This window comes from Acanthopagrus latus, chromosome 11 (genome assembly GCF_904848185.1).
Source record: "Acanthopagrus latus isolate v.2019 chromosome 11, fAcaLat1.1, whole genome shotgun sequence".
NCBI classification, from domain to species: domain Eukaryota; kingdom Metazoa; phylum Chordata; class Actinopteri; order Spariformes; family Sparidae; genus Acanthopagrus; species Acanthopagrus latus.
Genome location: NC_051049.1, coordinates 30,835,496 through 30,854,739, shown reverse-complemented (window position 1 = coordinate 30,854,739; position 19,244 = coordinate 30,835,496). Strand labels below are relative to the sequence as shown.

Below are 19,244 nucleotides of genomic sequence, written 5' to 3'. Positions count from 1 at the left end.
GAAGTAATTGATCTTGAGAGGGATTAATGATTTTCATGCTAATGAAATTTTCTTTGTTGTTGCAGTTTGTTCTGATTGTCGGGGACTCCCATCTCCGGGCCATCGTGGACCGTTTCGCCAAGATGCCAGAAGGGAAGTTTTCTTTTGGTATCATGTCGACCCTGGGGCCCATGCTGCTCAGCTGCGCACTGAGGTCCTACATGCAAAGGTTCCTCGATCCCCTGATGCTGTTTGTGTTCTTGCTCTTAGCAACAACCTGACCGCGAGCAGGACCGTTGACGAGGCAGCCGTCGACTACGCCCGATTCCTCACTGCTGTGAGGAGCCGCTGGTCGGAGGTAGGCTTTTATTTCATGTCTTGCTTGTCCTGTATTCTCAGTAGTTAAACAACACTAGAAGTACATTTACTACTTTAATTGTATGAGCTTTCAAAAACTGTGTACTAAATGTGGTGTGTGTGATTTTGAATGAAACAGTCATTGGTGTTCTCTAAAATTTTGACTACGCCCGATTCCTCACTGCTGTGAGGAGCCGCTGGCCGGAGGTAAGCATTTATTTCATGTCTTGCTTGTCCTGTATTCTTAGTAGTTAAACAACACTAGAAGTACATTTACTACTTTAATTGTATGAGCTTTCAAAAACTGTGTACTAAATGTGGTGTGTGTGATTTTGAATGAAACAGTCATTGGTGTTCTCTAAAATTTTGACTACGCCCGATTCCTCACTGCTGTGAGGAGCCGCTGGCCGGAGGTAAGCATTTATTTCATGTCTTGCTTGTCCTGTATTCTTAGTAGTTAAACAACACTAGAAGTACATTTACTACTTTAATTGTATGAGCTTTCAAAAACTGTGTACTAAATGTGGTGTGTGTGATTTTGAATGAAACAGTCATTGGTGTTCTCTAAAATTTTGACTACGCCCGATTCCTCACTGCTGTGAGGAGCCGCTGGCCGGAGGTAAGCATTTATTTCATGTCTTGCTTGTCCTGTATTCTTAGTAGTTAAACAACACTAGTAGTACATTGACTACTTTAATGGGATTAATTGTATGAGCTTTCAAAAAATGTGTACTAAATATGGTGTGTGTGTGATTTTGAATGAAACTGTCAGTTGGTATTTTCTAAAATTTTGTTTCCTACAGGTCTTTGTGGTGGACTTCCCCCCCCACCTGAACGAGGATGAGGAGCACCAGAGGGCCCTTCACCATGCGTACCATCGCGTGACAGCTCGTATGGGTAAGTAACAAAAAAATATCTTGTCAATTAAAACAAGTAAAAGAAATGTACTTAAAAATGTCTGTGATGAACATAGTCATACATGTGTGAATATTGTAATGACTTTTTTTATGTTTTTAGGTTTGAGGTACTTCTCTGCGGAGGAGTACAGATCCAAGCGCGTACAGGGGGTACACGCTTGGATCTGTGGAGCAGAGACGGCGTGAGTATATGTGTGATAGGAAAGGTCTAATTTGCTATAATTTCTTGTGTGTCGATATGAAACAGTCGACACAAGTGACCTTTGAAGTTAAACTGTCTGTAAATGGATTTGTATTGTCATGTCTGTAGGTTCACCTGAGCGACCGTGAGGGGATGGGGATCCTCACCCAGCTGCTGTGGGCCTCCACAGAGCAGTTCCTCGAGACACCACCACCACCTCCACCTCCCCCAGTGTCTCCTACTCCTTCACAGCCACTTAGGAAGGTTTCTCCTAAGCTGGTTGTGAAGGGAGAGGTACATGCTCCTCTGTCTCCTGACCCCTTCCAGTGGAAGGTCGTTGGTCAGAGCAGCAAGTTTAGTAGTTTTTTTTTTTTTTTTAATTATTTATTATTATAATGTATCTTTTACATGTGTTTGTGTACATTTTGGTTCACGGGTTCACAGTCATAACTAAAAAGCACCTATTTAATCAAATATGTGATGTGCTTTACCAGCCGCAGGTTCCTGGTCAGGCCAGCGTGGCTCAGCAGCAGCTGACTTATTTTTCTTTTTCTTTTTTCTTTTTTTTTTTTTATCACAACAAGTTAACTGGTTAGTATTAAAACTTTGTGTATTTGACCTGACAAATATTCATTTGTCTTTGTGGTGTTTTGTCTTCCACAGGAGAAGGAGCCTTTCCTTCCACTGAACCCACACTGGTTCAGTAGCACGACCCTTTGTGCTATGGAGGAAGTGTCTCCTTCTCAGCTGTCTGACGTGGTGGACGTCCCATCTCTTCCAGCGTGCAAGAAGGTAAATTGTGTGACATCGCTTCTCAGCTGTATTATAAAGTTTCTCCTTGTTCCCTACAGTTACTGGTTCTATGTTTTATTTGACGGTGCAGGTGGCCTCCCCAACGGCAGCCAGGCGTCATAGGACCACGGAGAGAGGTCCCCCCCCCCGCCACCAGTCTCCTGTGAACAACGTATGGTACACAACTGACGTACATAGTCAATGTTTACAGTTAAAACAGCGTCTTCATGGAGACATAACTACATTGTCCACTCTGTCTGAATTTTAATATATTTGTTCTCATCTGTCAACAGCAGGTTGGATCCCCTCCAGCCAGGCTGTCACGGAGACTGGAGGACGACGGCCCCTCCAACCCGGTTCCTCGGTCCAGGACCACGGATGGAACACCCCCCCCCCTGCACCCAAACTTCAGTGACCAACGTATGTTACTCTCTGACACAAGACACAATCTCACTCAGAACACACAGTGTGTTCACTGAGATGCGTGAAGTTTAACATATTTGTTCTCATGTGTCAGCAGCTGATTGGATCCCCTCCAGTCAGGTTGTCCTGTAGTTTGATCCGGCGACCCCCTGCTGTTCACCGGTTGCGAAGGTAAAGATTATTCCTATTGAATAAAGTTCATAATGTTGTGAAAGTCTTCGTTTATTATTATTTGTTATCAGGTGGCCAGGATGAAGACCCCTTCACGGGCTGGACCATCCCAGACCATTAAAGCTGCCTGTCACTCTCCTCGCCCAGTTAAGGTATTTACTCCACAACAGACACACACAGAACGTTTACTGTCAAATGCTGTAACTACATTAAACTGGTTCATTTAACATCTCTGCTACTATTATCTTTCGCTGCAGTTCACAAATGTCAGTGAGTAATTGAAATAAATTTGGAAAACTTTTCTTGTATCAACTTGCTGCATTGTGTTACCTCATGTCTAGCTATTAACTGGTGTTATTACTTATCACAGACCGTCGGGACACCAGTTCCCTCATCGTCCTGCTGGCCCTGGATTATCGATGACGGACTTGCCACCTCTCATTCCCCTTCTAAAGAGGTAATGATATTTGCATTTGGGTTTATTGTGGGCTTAATAAAGTGTTAGAGGTAAAGTGTGGTTTACTTTGAACTGAAATGCCAAAGGAAGGGAAGGAAGGAAATGAAGGAGGGAATTAATTACTATTTATTAATGTTTTCATGTGTAAATGGTGTGACACATGTACAAGGGATGTATCAGAGTTAAAGGTCCTTTAAAGCCTCCTTCAAACTTTGGTCAAGATGACAAGGGGTGACAAAGGTTTATGATGGTCTCAAAACATTTAAATTTGAAATATGGAATAATCTGTGTAAGTAATGTGTTCAAGTCAAGTATGATAATACTTAAGGTCGTTATAAGCATAATAATCATTTGTGTATATGTAAGATTATCTATATGGAAAATTGATCAGGAAAATTTGGTGGAAATGATATTGTATAATCAGTTAGTTTAAAGCTGCAGTAGGTAAAATGTTTTTAGTCACATTTGCTTAAATTGTCACCCTGCTATGACTGTAGTATATGTAACAGTTAATTACTACCACTTATAATGTTAACTAGGCTTATGATTATGCTAATAAGTAATCCTTTAAGATAAGATAAATTATCATTATTTCAGGTGCCGCTTAGTGCTAGTATTAGGGCTAGTCATAGTCAGAGTGACATGAGGTACAGGAAGTTCTCCAGGAACCACCAGTGTCACTGACTTTTCTGGCTTATCAGAACGAGGGCTGTCAGTTCAACACTGCTGTCCTTGATAGAGTGCTGGCAAAGGGAGATTCATTTTTGTAGGTGTAAAACAACAACTGATCCAGGAAAAAAGATTCCGCAGTGACCATCTCGCTGTGGAAGAACTGCCCAAACAAGTCCTGACTGACACAGATATGTGTAACGTCCACATGTCTGAAATCAGGTGTGGAATTGTGAAAGCCAGTGGAAGCCAGGCTTGGTATCTGCCCCTTGCCACACAGTTAGAGTGTCTGTCAGGTGACGTTAATCTGGCTTTAGTCATAATAATTCCAGAGTGTATTGCAGTTTTCCGTGACCACTCAGGCAGGTATGGTGTGTTTTTTTTTTTTTTTTTGATACTTTAATTTTTATTGAAGTATTTTAAACATTTAAATAAAAAAATTACATACCTTTTGAATTATACATTCCATTGCAGAAATAGATAATTTAAACATATGTAAAGGAACTGAACAATAAACAGAGTAGCTGTCATGGTTACCGGAATTTACTCTACTCTAAAACAAAAAATTCAGACAAAACACTCTTTAAGCAATCTTCACTGTGTCATATTGCATCCATTTCTCCCACTTTATCAAGAAGATATTCTCTTTCATCCTAAGCCGATGGGTCATTCTCTCCATGATGTACACCTCCTTTATGATCTCTATCCACTGATTAGTAGTGGGGGGCTCGGCCCTGTACCAATTTCTTGTTATTGCTTTTTTGGATGTGACCAGTAGCACTTTGGTTAAATATCTATCTTTTTCTGGAACACAATTTTCCAAGATACATAACCTTGCAGTCCCTGTGTATTACGTATCCCAAAATATCTTTCATTATGTTCTGCACACTTTCCCAGAACGGATTAAGTTTATCGCAGGACCAGAAGATGTGTGTATGATTTGCATCTCTCTCTCCACATAACCGCCAACATGCATGTTGGGAACCGGTTTGTTTACCCTTCAGTTTAGGTGTAATAAAGTAGCGGGTCAGGTTTTTCCATCCGAATTCTCTCCATGTTCTTGAATTTGTAGTTGTGTGTTGCATTTCACACATATCTTGCCATTCTTCTTGAGTTATGTTTTCATTCAGTTCCCTCTCCCATTTTTCTTTAATATATAGAGTAGAAGCAGCTTCTGAGTCTCTCAAATTTTGGTACAGTACTGAGACCGCCTTGACTTCAGTTCCATTATATGTCCTGGTCATTATATCAAGCACCCCATTCAAAGTTTTCACAGTGTGTACTTCTTTTGCAAAATAATCCCTTAATTGTAGGTATCTGAAATGATTTCTGTTTTCTAATCCATATTTTGTCTTTAACTCCTGGAAGTTCATTACATTCCCATTTTTTGTTAATGTGCACATGGCCGTGAGCCCTTTCCTACCCCAGTTTTTGAAATTGTGGTCACTCAAGTTTGGTTTGAATCCATCATCATATGCAAACCAACTTAACAATTTTAAATCTCTTTCTAATTTATGTTGTTTGACAAAATCGAACCAAATATTCAGTGTGTGCAAAGTTATTGGATCAATTTTGTCTTGTAGTGACTTCATTAATACAGCATTACCGATCAAGGATTGAGTTGGGATACCCGCCACCGTCCTCTCAATATCTTTCCACTTTGCGATATATCCTTTGTCACACCACTTGACCACTGGTCTGAGTTGTGCTGCACGGTAATAGTCTTTCAGATTAGGAAGTGCCATACCTCCCTTTTCTTTCCCTAATTGTAATGTGGCATATTTTATCTGTGGCTTTTTCCCATTCCATATAAATCTGGAGATCAGTTTATCCCAAATTTTAAATTTTTCTTGTGGAATCCTAATAGGGAGACACTGAAAAAAATATAATAGTCTGGGGAGGATGTTCATTTTGTTAACTTCGATTCTTGAGCTGAAATCTAATTGCAGGGTTGACCATCTTTCTATATCTTCGGTTATTTGATGATGTATCTGGTCGTAATTTGCCTTGTACAGGTGAACAAGTTGTTTTGTCAGAGTCACACCAAGATATTTAATATTTTTCGATTGCCATTTTAATTGGTAAATTTTCTTGATTTGTGGGGATGGGGTATAATTAAAGGTTAAGATCTGTGTTTTATTTACATTTATTTTGTATCCCGAGTGTTCACCGAATTCATTTATAAGCTGCATCAGTTGGGCGAAAGTCGCATTGGGGTTGTCCAGGTATATCATAATATCATCCGCAAAAAGACTTATTCTATGCTCCTGACCATTAATATTAATCCCTTTTATTTCCTCACTCTGCCTAATCGCCTGCGCCAGCGGCTCAATATATATAGCAAAGAGAAGTGGGGATAGACAACATCCCTGACGCGTGCCTCTTCCTAGCGTTATTCTTTCCGATAGGCTCCCGTTGACTTTTATTCTGGCTGTGGGATTTTGGTAGTTGGCAGTTGATTCTTTATTAAATCCGAATCGCTCCAGCACTAAATATAGAAAATCCCAATTTACACTGTCAAAAGCTTTTTCGGCATCGAGACTTATCAAAACAGAGCTGTTTTTATTAGCTTGTATTGTGCTGATTATCTGGATGGTCCTCCTAATGCTATCTTGTGTTTGGCGCCCTGTAATGAAACCGGTTTGATCTTCGTCAATTAGATCATTTATAAATTTCTCATATCTTTGTGCTATAATCGATGTGTATATCTTGTAGTCCACATTGAGAACCGATATAGGTCTAAAGTTGTTACAATATTCTGTGTCTTTTCCTTCTTTTGGAATTATTGAAATTATTGCCTCTCTCCAAGACGGTGGTAGATGGCCCTCCTTGAGGGTGCAGTTAAAGGAAGCTATGAGGGGAGGAATCAGTTCATCCTTAAAAACTCTGTACCACTCCGATGGGAATCCATCCCCTCCTGGAGATTTGTTTGCTTTAAGTTTGGATATAGCTTTGGATACTTCCTCATGTGTTATAGGAGCTGTAAGGTCATTGTTTTGTGATACCCCGATAGTTGGTAGATCAAGTGAATTAAGAAATTGTCTTTTTGCTTCCTTACTGGATGAAGGTAGTTGTGTATATAGGTTTTTGTAATAATCTTTAAATATTTTTTCTATTTCTGCAACATTATGTTTTATTTGGCCTGACTGCGGATCTCTGATTTTGTGTATTGTGTTTAGTGCCTGTTGCTTCCTAATACGCCTTGCCAATAATTTTGTAGCTTTAGGGCCAGTTTCATAAAACTGCTGTTTCACAAATCTAAGTTTTTTCTCTATCTCCCCTCTCAGAATTTCGTCTATTTCCCCTTTTATGCTCTTTATTTCCTGTAGGAGTTGAGAATTTTGGGTGTTTTGATATTCTACTTCCAGATTTTTTAATTTTCCTGACAGGGCAAAATAAGTCGCTTGTTTTACTTTTTTTTGATTTGATGTTATAGCAATTAATTTTCCTCTAATTACGGCTTTTAAAGTGTCCCACAGAATGGTTGGCTTGATTTCATCTGTAGCATTTTCTTCAATACATCTTTTTATGTCTTTTCCAATTTGCTCAATTATTACTTTATTGTTCAGTATGCTACTGTTCAATCTCCAAGTTGTGCTTTTGTGTCGACTATTAATGTATACAGTTAAATGAACTATGTTGTGGTCTGAAATATCAGCCACTCCAATTTTACATTCTTTCACCTTGTACATATCCCAGCTGTTCATAAATACGTAATCTATTCTAGAATGGATGTTGTGAGTGTTAGAATAATGTGTGTAGTCTTTCTCTGTTGGATGTAGTTCTCTCCATACATCTGTCATCCCCTGTTCTTTCAGTGTCGTATTCATAAGTTTGGATAAGTGGGTCTTATTTCTTTTTGTGCTTGTTGTGTCTATCCTACGATCCAGAATTACATTAAAGTCCCCAGCACATATCATAGTGCCTTCCGATTCTGATGCTATAATTGCAGATAGAGTTTTGAAGAATTGTTTGCCACTTTCTGGCGGGACATATACATTAAGTAGTGTGACTATCTCGTTCTCAATTTTTCCTTTAACAAGAACAAATCGTCCCTCTTCATCATTAATTTCCTTCAAGCATTCAAAATTAACTGCGTTTTGTATCATTATTGCAACCCCTCTTTTGCGGCTCCGCTTGCAAGTGCTATAATAAGTATTTCTATAACCAAATTTCTTTAGCTTCTCATGTTCCTCCTGGGATAAATGTGTTTCCTGGAAGAAGATGACTTGTGCTTTAAGTTTTCTCATTTTCAAAATTACCTTACTTCTCCTAATTGGATTGTTCAGCCCATTTACATTAAGCGACACTAGTGAGATGCTACACATATTGTTTTTGTGGAATCTTGTGTTTTCCTCTAATCTGTATCGTAACCATGACAACAAACAGCAACATCATGAGAACATTGAACATTTTGATCTAGAACAAGGAACAATTTAACTTCCAAAAGTGGGCATGTGTCCATGTGTGCCCCCCACGTTACCTTCGCGGGTTGAGGGGAATGACCCGCATCATACGGGGGCCCCTCCCTAGGTAGGCTTGGTCGGATTGTCCAATAATGCCTCCGCATTTACCTCCTAGCAAGACGTATACTCTCAGTCGCCGATCAGATGTATCAAAAGAAGACATTCGATCAATACTATGACCATTTCAAAGAGTGTAGTCCATATTAATATGCTCTTCCCTATACTTATTTAGTCTTTTGGATGCACTCACATATCTCTTTTCCCCTTATTGTCATTGGAATTCCTGGAGTCTTTGCTTGGCTCGCACAGCAGTATCTTCTGGGTTACCGACTCGTTGCCACCGTAGCATCCGCTGGAGTCGCCCTTCCATCCCGTCTTTGGCTGCACCTCTCCCAGTCACCTCTGCCGTAATTCCCCTCCGGCTCAGCTCCTTTGCAGCCTCCTGTGCGCTGTCGTATGTCCGCGCGCCAGCTTCCCAGTGGATCCTGATTTTCGTTAGAGGCGTCTGGAAGCGTATTCCTTTCTCCTTTAGGGCTCTTTTGATGCCGTTGTATTCCTTTCTTTTCCGGATAACTTTGGTGGCATAGTCGTGGTCAAAAAAAAGTGGTCGGTTTTTGTAGTGGATTTTTTTCTTCCAGGCTTCCCTCAGCACCATCTCTTTCACAGTGTATTGAAGAAAGTTCACCACGATAGATCTCGGAGGTTTGTCAGCATCTGGTTTCGGCAGTAAAGCTCGGTGTGCCCGCTGTATTTGTAGATCCAAATTTGTCGGCAGTGGCAGCTCATTTTTCAGAAGTTGTTCAATGAATTGTGGTGTGGAGCTGCCCTCTGCTCCCTCTTGTAGACCAAAGATGCGAATGTTGTTCCGTCGATTTCTTCCCTCTTGGTCTGTCAGCATATTTTGTAGTATGCTCTGTTGTTTTATAGATTGAAGTAGAGCTTCTTTCGCCTCTATGTTCCAGTTTTCTAGCTCTAAAATTCTCTGTTCGGCCTCCGTGACTCTCGTAGTCTGTGTGGCTAGCTCTGTTGCTACTTCTGTGAGCCGCCGGTTGATGTCTTCCTTGAAACCCTCGAGTTCTTCTTTCATTTCTTTTTTGATTTCTTCTTTGAAAGTGGTGAATTCTATTCTCAGTTTGGTTTTGAAGCTCTGGATTTCTTTAACGATATCTTTCAGACCCATTCGAATAGCCGTAGCTGCTTCGGCCTCCATGTGTTCCTCCTCACTCTCCATGTTATCGGTTATATCGCCGCCTTCTTCATTGGTCAATTCGTGTTGTTTTTTCGGGGTTTTTTTGCTTGTTTGTCTTCTTGGCTTACCCCCCCTTTCCATTTCTGCCTCAGGAGTAGTTATTTCTGTCTAAGTAATCGAATTTGGGGCTTTTTTATCGAGTACTGATTGGGAGCTATTTACCTATGCTGCCATCTTGGGCTGGGTCAACCCGGAAGTCCAGGGTATGGTGTGTTTGATTCACACTCAAGAAGTGTGATGGGCTTACCTCACCCCCACGGAACCGCAATCATGAAGGCCTTCTCAAAAATCAGTGACTTGGCTGAACACCTGCACAAGCTCTTTGCAAATTGCGGCCCTTCTGCCAGTTACGAGTTTGTGCTGGTGTCATTCGAAGCCATTGGTTCAAGAGAATGCCCTCAGGTATCTCTGGCACACAGCGTATCCAGGACAGCTCTCCCACCAGCAGCAGAGCGCGTCCTCAAGACGGCTCCTGCACCGCCAGCAGCAGAGCGCATCCTCAAGACGGCTCCTGCACCGCCAGCAGCAGAGCGCGTCCTCAAGATGGCTCCTGCACCGCCAGCAGCAAAACATTTCACAAAGTTGCCAAAGCAACAGTGACGAAGAGCGATGCGTCAAGCCAGCAAAAAACACGCATTACTGTCTGGTGAAGAAAAAAGGAAAAAAATTGAATATGAAAGGAAAAAGTAAAGCAGCGGTCTAGAATTTAGAAGAAAGAAACTCCAAGCACAAAGAAGAAGATATGCCCAAGACAGTCTCCATCAGAATCAGCGATTACTTTCCTTCAAATGTTACTATGAAAATGTTCAAGATAAGAAGGAAGAACTCGTCAGAAGATACAGGGAAAATGCTACTTTCAAGAGACAACGGAAGACTTGCATCACAAAGGGATACAGGGAGGATGCCACGTTCCGCACCAGACAATAGAAACAGCCCAGGCAGTTCTTCCACAGCGAGATGGTCACTGCGGAATCTTTTTCCTGGATCAGCTGTTGTTTTACACCTACAAAAAGTGACTCTCCCTTTGCCAGCACTCTATCAAGGACAGCAGTGTTAAACTGACAGCCCTCGTTCAGACAATAGAAACAAGGAAGGATGCCAGGTTCCGCACCAGACAATAGATACAAGGAAGGATGCCACGTTCCGCACCACTCAAAAGAAACACATTCGAGATAGATACAAGGAAGGATGCCACGTTCCACACCACTCAAAAGAAACACATTCGAGATAGATACCAGTCAGATACAGTGTTTCAGAGCAGACAAAAATTTGTCAGAGATACAACACGGATAAAAGCTATAGCCAAAAGAAAAAGCAAGATTTCAATCTCAGATATCACAGCGATCCGGAATTTAGACATCGTTTTAATCAACGTTGTAACCAGCAGAGAGGAACCAAATTGGCCACAAATGCTGCCTTTAGCACATTTTACAAGATGCAGAGAGCGCTTAGAATCAGGAGAAAATACAGACAAATTGTGCCCCTGATTGATCCGGTGATGGAAGCAGCCATAACTGTCTTTGGTGAGTCCATTAGACATGGACCCACATACATTTGTACCGTTTGTAACAGAACCATGTTTCCTAATCAGGTCAAAGAATGCAAAAGACAAAAATATTGTAAACACACAAAAGTCGCAGCAGCATGCTTGACAGGAAACTATGTTCACTTTTGTGACAGTGACTGCTCTACCCCTTGCTCTGTGCCACAAGAAAGACTGCATGAGTGGATATGCTACACCTGCGACAGCCACCTTAGCAGAGGATGCATACCACCCATGGCAGTCGTAAACAATTCGGAGTTGGCGCCCATCCCCCCAGAATTGGCTGCACTTAATGTGCTTGAGAGGCAGCTGATTGAAAAAATCTTGACATTTGCAAAAATTGTTGCTCTGCCAAAAGGCCAACAGAGAGCAGTCCACGGAGCTGTTGTGTGCGTTCCATCAGAGGTGGAAGCGACGAATAAACACCACGGATCAGGAGCACTTCTCGAGGCATAAGCTGCAGGTACAGGCTACAGCCTCTTGAGCGCTGACCTCTCTGTGTTTAGAGTAGGCCTGCATAATTTGTTTCATTTCGTCGCGCTTGTTAACATCAGATGTCTTAACATCTTTGATAACGTTCTTAAGGAATTCCGTCATCTCGTGCTCTGGTTTCGCTACATATGACATCATGTACATGATTCCTAGATACAAGGAAGATACCACGTTCAGCACCAGACAATAGAAACACATTCGAGATAGATAAAAGGAAGGATGTCACGTTCCGCACCACTCAATAGAAACACATTCGAGATAGATAGAAGGACGATGCCACGTTCCGCACCAGACAATAGAAACACATTCGAGATAGATACAAGGAAGGATGCCACATTCCGCACCAGATAATAGAAACACATTCGAGATAGATGCAAGGAAGGATGCCACGTTCCGCACGAGATAATAGAAACACATTCGAGATAGATACAAGGAAGGATGTCACGTTCCGCACCACTCAAAAGAAACACATTCGAGATAGATGCAAGGAAGATGTCACGTTCTGTACCAGACAATACAAACACATTCGAGATAGATTCAAGGAAGATGCCACGTTCCGCACCAGACAATAGAAACACATTCTAGATAGATACAAGGAAGGATGCCACGTTCCGCACCAGACAATAGAAACACATTCGAGATAGATACAAGGAAGGATGCCACGTTCCGCACCAGACAATAGAAACGCTTTCGAGATAGATACAAGGAAGGATGCCACGTTCGGCACCAGACAATAGAAACACATTCGAGATAGATACAAGGAAGGATGCCACTTTCTGCACCACTCAAAAGAAACACATTCGAGATAGATACAAGGAAGGATGCCACGTTCCGCACCACTCAATAGAAACACATTCGAGATAGATAGAAGGACGATGCCACGTTCCGCACCAGACAATAGAAACACATTCGAGATAGATACAAGGAAGGATGCCACATTTCGCACCAGATAATAGAAACACATTCGAGATAGATACAAGGAAGGATGCCACGTTCCGCACGAGATAATAGAAACACATTCGAGATAGATACAAGGAAGGATGTCACGTTCCGCACCACTCAAAAGAAACACATTCGAGATAGATGCAAGGAAGATGTCACGTTCTGTACCAGACAATTCAAACACATTCGCGATATATACAAAGAAGCTGCCACGTTCCGCACCAGACAATAGAAACACATTCGAGATAGATACAAGGAAGATGCCACGTTCCACACCACTCAATAGAAACGCATTCGAGATAGATACAAGGAAGGATGCCACGTTCCGCACCAGATAATAGAAACACATTCGAGATAGATACAAGGAAGATACCACGTTCTGCACCGGACAATAGAAACACATTCGAGATAGATACAAGGAAGGATGCCACGTTCTGTACCAGACAATACAAACACATTCGAGATAGATACAAGGAAGGATGCCACGTTCCGCACCGGACAATAGAAACACATTCGAGATAGATACAAGGAAGGATGCCAAGTTCCGCACCAGACAATAGAAACGCATTCGAGATAGATACAAGGAAGGATGCCACGTTCCGCACCAGACAATAGAAACACATTCGAGATAGATACAAGGAAGGATGCCACATTCCGCACCAGATAATAGAAACACATTCGAGATAGATGCAAGGAAGGATGCCACGTTCAGCACGAGATAATAGAAACACATTCGAGATAGATTCAAGGAAGGATGTCACGTTCCGCACCACTCAAAAGAAACACATTCGGGGCGCCGCATAGCTCAGTTGGTAGCGCGCGCGACCCATGAGCCGAGGCTCTGCAGCGGACCCGGGTTCGACTCCCGGCCCGGGTCCCTTTGCTGCGTGTCACTCCCTGTCTCTTACCCTGTTTCCTGTCAAACTCTTCATCTGCACTATCAATAAAGCCAGAAAAAGGCCAAAAAAATACTTTAAAAAAAAAAAAAAAAGAAACACATTCGAGATAGATGCAAGGAAGATGTCACGTTCTGTACCAGACAATACAAACACATTCGCGATAGATACAAGGAAGCTGCCACGTTCCGCACCAGACAATAGAAACACATTCGAGATAGATACAAGGAAGATGCCACGTTCCACACCACTCAATAGAAACGCATTCGAGATAGATTCAAGGAAGATGCCACGTTCTGCACCAGACAATAGAAACGCTTTCGAGATAGATACAAGGAAGGATGCCACGTTCGGCACCAGACAATAGAAACACATTCGAGATAGATACAAGGAAGGATGCCACATTCCGCACCAGATAATAGAAACACATTCGAGATAGATGCAAGGAAGGATGCCACGTTCCGCACGAGATAATAGAAACACATTCGAGATAGATACAAGGAAGGATGTCACGTTCCGCACCACTCAAAAGAAACACATTCGAGATAGATGCAAGGAAGATGTCACGTTCTGTACCAGACAATACAAACACATTCGAGATAGATTCAAGGAAGATGCCACGTTCCGCACCAGACAATAGAAACACATTCTAGATAGATACAAGGGAGGATGCCACGTTCCGCACCAGACAATAGAAACACATTCGAGATAGATACAAGGAAGGATGCCACGTTCCGCACCAGACAATAGAAACACTTTCGAGATAGATACAAGGAAGGATGCCACGTTCGGCACCAGACAATAGAAACGCATTCGAGATAGATACAAGGAAGGATGCCATTTTCTGCACCACTCAAAAGAAACACATTCGAGATAGATACAAGGAAGGATGCCACGTTCCGCACCACTCAATAGAAACACATTCGAGATAGATAGAAGGACGATGCCACGTTCTGCACCAGACAATAGAAACACATTCGAGATAGATACAAGGAAGGATGCCACATTTCGCACCAGACAATAGAAACACATTCGAGATATATACAAGGAAGATGCCATGTTCCGCACCAGACAATAGAAACACATTCGAGATAGATACAAGGAAGGATGCCACATTCCGCACCAGATAATAGAAACACATTCGAGATAGATACAAGGAAGGATGCCACGTTCCGCACGAGATAATAGAAACACATTCGAGATAGATACAAGGAAGGATGTCACGTTCCGCACCACTCAAAAGAAACACATTCGAGATAGATGCAAGGAAGATGTCACGTTCAGTACCAGACAATACAAACACATTCGCGATAGATACAAGGAAGATGCCACGTTCCGCACCAGACAATAGAAACACATTCGAGATAGATACAAGGAAGATGCCACGTTCCACACCACTCAATAGAAACGCATTCGAGATAGATACAAGGAAGGATGCCACGTTCTGTACCAGACAATACAAACACATTCGAGATAGATACAAGGAAGGATGCCACGTTCCGCACCGGACAATAGAAACACATTCGAGATAGATACAAGGAAGGATGCCACGTTCCGCACCGGACAATAGAAACACATTCGAGATAGATACAAGGAAGATGCCACGTTCCGCACCACTCAATAGAATCACATTCGAGATAGATTCAAGGAAGATGCCACGTTCTGCACCAGACAATAGAAACACATTCTAGATAGATACAAGGAAGGATGCCAAGTTCCGCACCAGACAATAGAAACGCATTCGAGATAGATACAAGGAAGGATGCCACGTTCCGCACCAGATAATAGAAACGCATTCGAGATAGATACAAGGAAGGATGTCACGTTCCGCACCACTCAAAAGAAACACATTCGGGGCGCCGCATAGCTCAGTTGGTAGCGCGCGCGACCCATGAGCCGAGGCTCTGCAGCGGACCCGGGTTCGACTCCCGGCCCGGGTCCCTTTGCTGCGTGTCACTCCCTGTCTCTTACCCTGTTTCCTGTCAAACTCTTCATCTGCACTATCAATAAAGCCAGAAAAAGGCCAAAAAAATACTTTAAAAAAAAAAAAAAGAAACACATTCGAGATTCATGCAAGGAAGATGTCACGTTCTGTACCAGACAATACAAACACATTCGCGATAGATACAAGGAAGCTGCCACGTTCCGCACCAGACAATACAAACACATTCGCGATAGATACAAGGAAGCTGCCACGTTCCGCACCAGACAATAGAAACACATTCGAGATAGATACAAGGAAGATGCCACGTTCCACACCACTCAATAGAAACGCATTCGAGATAGATACAAGGAAGGATGCCACGTTCCGCACCAGATAATAGAAACACATTCGAGATAGATACAAAGAAGGATGCCACGTTCCGCACCGGACAATAGAAACACATTCGAGATAGATACAAGGAAGATGCCACGTTCCGCACCACTCAATAGAATCACATTCGAGATAGATTCAAGGAAGATGCCACGTTCTGCACCAGACAATAGAAACACATCCTAGATAGATACAAGGAAGGATGCCATGTTCCGCACCAGACAATAGAAACGCATTCGAGATAGATACAAGGAAGGGTGCCACGTTCCGCACCAGACAATAGAATCACATTCGAGATAGATGCAAGGAAGATGTCACGTTCTGTACCAGAAAATACAAACACATTCGCGATAGATACATGGAAGGTGCCACGTTCCGCACCAGACAATAGAAACACATTCGAGGTAGATACAAGGAAGATGCCACGTTCCACACCACTCAATAGAAACGCATTCGAGATAGATACAAGGAAGGATGCCATTTTCTGCACCACTCAAAAGAAACACATTCGAGATAGATACAAGGAAGGATGCCACGTTCCGCACCACTCAATAGAAACACATTCGAGATAGATAGAAGGACGATGCCACGTTCTGCACCAGACAATAGAAACACATTCGAGATAGATACAAGGAAGGATGCCACATTTCGCACCATAAATAGAAACACATTCGAGATAGATACAAGGCAGGATGCCACATTCCGCACCAGATAATAGAAACACATTCGAGATAGATACAAGGAAGGATGCCACGTTCCGCACGAGATAATAGAAACACATTCGAGATAGATGCAAGGAAGATGCCACGTTCTGTAACAGACAATAGAAACACATTCGAGATAGATACAAGGAAGCTGCCACGTTCCGCACCAGACAATAGAAACACATTCGAGGTAGATACAAGGAAGATGCCACGTTCCGCACCACTCAATAGAATCACATTCGAGATAGATTCAAGGAAGATGCCACGTTCCGCACCAGACAATAGAAACACATTCTAGATAGATACAAGGAAGGAGGCCAAGTTCCTCACCAGACAATAGAAACACATTCGAGATAGATACAAGGAAGGATGCAACGTTCCGCACCAGACAATAGAAACACATTCGAAATAGATTCAAGGAAGATGCCACGTTCCGCACCAGACAATAGAAACACATTCTAGATAGATACAAGGAAGGATGCCACATTCCGCACGAGATAATAGAAACACATTCGAGATAGATAGAAGGACGATGCCACGTTCCGCACCAGACAATAGAAACACATTCGAGATAGATACAAGGAAGGATGCCACGTTCAGCACCAGAGAATAGAAACACATTCGAGATTTATACACCAGATAATAGAAACACATTCGAGATAGATACAAGGAAGATGCCAAGTTCCGTACCAGACAATAGAAACACATTCGAGATAGATACAAGGAAGATGCCACGTTCCGCACCAGACAATAGAAACACATTCGAGATAGATACCAGTCAGATACAGTGTTTCAGAGCAGACAAAAAATCGTCATGTCTCAGAGATACAACACGGATAAAAGCTATAGCCAAAAGAAAAAGCAAGATTTCAATCTCAGATATCACAGCGATCCGGAATTTAGACGTCGTTTCAATCAACGTTGTAACCAGCGGAGAGGAACCAAATTGGCCACAAATGCTGCCTTTAGCACATTTTACAAGATGCAGAGAGCGCTTAGAATCAGGAAAAAATACAGACAAATTGTGCCCCACTTCCCCCAGTCCCTAATTGATCCGGTGATGGAAGCAGCCATAACTGTCTTTGGTGAGTCCATTAGACATGGACCCACATACATTTGTACCGTTTGTAACAGAACCATGTTTCCTAATCAGGTCAAAGAATGCAAAAGACAAAAATATTGTAAACACACAAAAGTCGCAGCAGCATGCTTGACAGGAAACTATGTTCACTTTTGTGACAGTGACTGCTCTACCCCTTGCTCTGTGCCACAAGAAAGACTGCATGAGTGGATATGCTACACCTGCGACAGCCACCTTAGCAGAGGATGCATACCACCCATGGCAGTCGTAAACAATTCGGAGTTGGCGCCCATCCCCCCAGAATTGGCTGCACTTAATGTGCTTGAGAGGCAGCTGATTGAAAAAATCTTGACATTTGCAAAAATTGTTGCTCTGCCAAAAGGCCAACAGAGAGCAGTCCACGGAGCTGTTGTGTGCGTTCCATCAGAGGTGGAAGCGACGAATAAACACCACGGATCGGGAGCACTTCTTGAGGCATAAGCTGCAGGTACAGGCTACAGCCTCTTGAGCGCTGACCTCTCTGTGTTTAGAGTAGGCCTGCATAATTTGTTTCATTTCGTCGCGCTTGTTAACATCAGATGTCTTAACATCTTTGATGACGTTCTTAAGGAATTCCGTCATCTCGTGCTCTGGTTTCGCTACATATGACATCATGTACATGATTCCTAGATACAAGGAAGATGCCACGTTCATCACCAGACAATAGAAACACATTCGAGATAGATACAAGGAAGGATGCCACGTTCCGCACCACTCAATAGAAACACATTCGAGATAGATACAAGGAAGATGCCAAGTTCCGCACCACTCAATAGAAACGCAATTCGAGATGGATACAAGGAAGATGTCACGTTCTGCACCAGACAATAGAAACACATTCGAGATAGATACAAGGAAGATGCCACGTTCTGCACCGGACAATAGAAACACATTTGAGATAGATACAAGGAAGGATGCCATGTTCCGCACCGGACGATAGAAACACATTCGAGATAGATACAAGGAAGGATGCCATGTTCCGCACCGGACAATAGAAACACATTCGAGATAGATACAAGGAAGGATGCCACGTTCCGCACCAGACAATAGAAACGCATGCCATTAGAATTAGGAGAAAATACCCTGATTGATCCGGTGATGGAAGCAGCTATAGCTGTCTTTGGTGAGTCCATTAGACATGGACACACATACCATAGTACCGTTTATAAAAGAACCATCTGTCCTAATCACGTCAAAGAATGCAAAAGGCAAAAATATTGTAAACACACAAAAGTCGCAGCAGCATGCTTGACAGGAAACTGTTCACTTTTGTGACAGTGACTGCTCTACCCCTTGCTCTGTGCCACAAGAAAGACTGCATGAGTGGATGTGCTACACCTGCGACAGCCACCTTAGCAGAGGATGCATACCACCCATGGAAGTCGTAAACAATTTGGAGTTGGCGCCCATCCCCCCAGAATTTGCTGCAGTTAGTGTGCTTGAGAGGCAGCTGATTGCAAAAATCTTGCCATTTGCAAAAATTGTTGCTCTGCCAAAAGGCCAACAGAGAGCAGTCCACGGAGCTGTTGTGTGCATTCCATCAGAGGTGGAAGCGACCGTCAACAGTCTCCC

At 42.6% G+C, this 19,244-nt stretch overlaps 1 long non-coding RNA gene across 1 annotated transcript; it reads left to right on the top strand.

Annotated features, from left to right (window-relative positions):
• Nucleotides 1-2,746: 2,746 nt before the first annotated feature.
• Nucleotides 2,747-3,953, top strand: LOC119029320. Its single transcript, XR_005077961.1, has 4 exons — nt 2,747-2,820; nt 2,892-2,972; nt 3,191-3,277; nt 3,875-3,953. It is a non-coding gene; the product is annotated as an uncharacterized LOC119029320 (long non-coding RNA).
• The last annotated feature ends 15,291 nt before the right edge of the window (nt 3,954-19,244 follow it).